Genomic DNA, 874 nt, shown 5'->3' with positions numbered 1-874 from the left:
GGTGGGGGAGAGGGAAGAAAGAGAGGTTCGTGGGTCTTAGGGATTGTGCGACTTAAGGGAATGCTTGTCAAGGTGTTATTGCAATTATGTGACTTCTCTAATTAAGAAATAATAACAAAAACAAAAGACAAATATGAAAACATCCCAACTTCACTTTGAACTTGACCTCTCCTGCATTTTCTTTTCTTGTTTTATTCACAGGAAAGGGAGTTTAATGTAAATAATATTTCTAGATAAACAAACCATGACACTACTTATCCTTTTCTACCCCCATCCCTTTTCAATACATTTAACTTTGGCTACTATTTAAAAAAAACAAAAGCAAAAACAAAAATTTAGTACTTGATATTTCTCTCCTTAATATAAGTATAATTAAATATTTTAAAACCATCAAACTATAAGTAAATGTCTGAGCATTAAGATACGTAGGTATCTAGGGATCACTTGTAGGTATAAAGTAGTTAAAATGACCCAAAGCTATAGCTCTCTTGCAAACAAATGTCCTACACAAAAGTCGAAAAGAAAAGTTAAGCAAAGCAGACAGAAATGGAATTCTTATTTCTTTCAATGGTCAAAGCAAGAAAGATGCTCAAATTTTTATACAGAGATATAAAAAATAAGAACCACTGCAATACAAATAAGAATTTTTTCAATTTATAAGATGCTAGGAGAGAGAGTAAAAAGAATCAGAGGAAGAAATAAACGCCAGACAGGATGTGTCACATCATGCTCTCCACCTCCCCCATCATCAAATTTCCACTCTCTAAAATAAACAACTTGGTTAAAACTCTTTTTTACCAATGGTATAAAACCTTTAATTTATTCACAGCATGGCTAAACAGAAGCATGGTGTCTTTTTTGTTGTTGTTTTTCC

This window comes from Dipodomys merriami, unplaced genomic scaffold (assembly GCF_024711535.1).
Source record: "Dipodomys merriami isolate MVZ:Mamm:240054 unplaced genomic scaffold, mDipMer1.0.p SCAF_218, whole genome shotgun sequence".
NCBI classification, from domain to species: Eukaryota; Metazoa; Chordata; class Mammalia; order Rodentia; family Heteromyidae; genus Dipodomys; species Dipodomys merriami.
The sequence above is the reverse complement of the archived record's forward strand: the minus strand, read 5'-3'. Positions refer to the sequence as shown.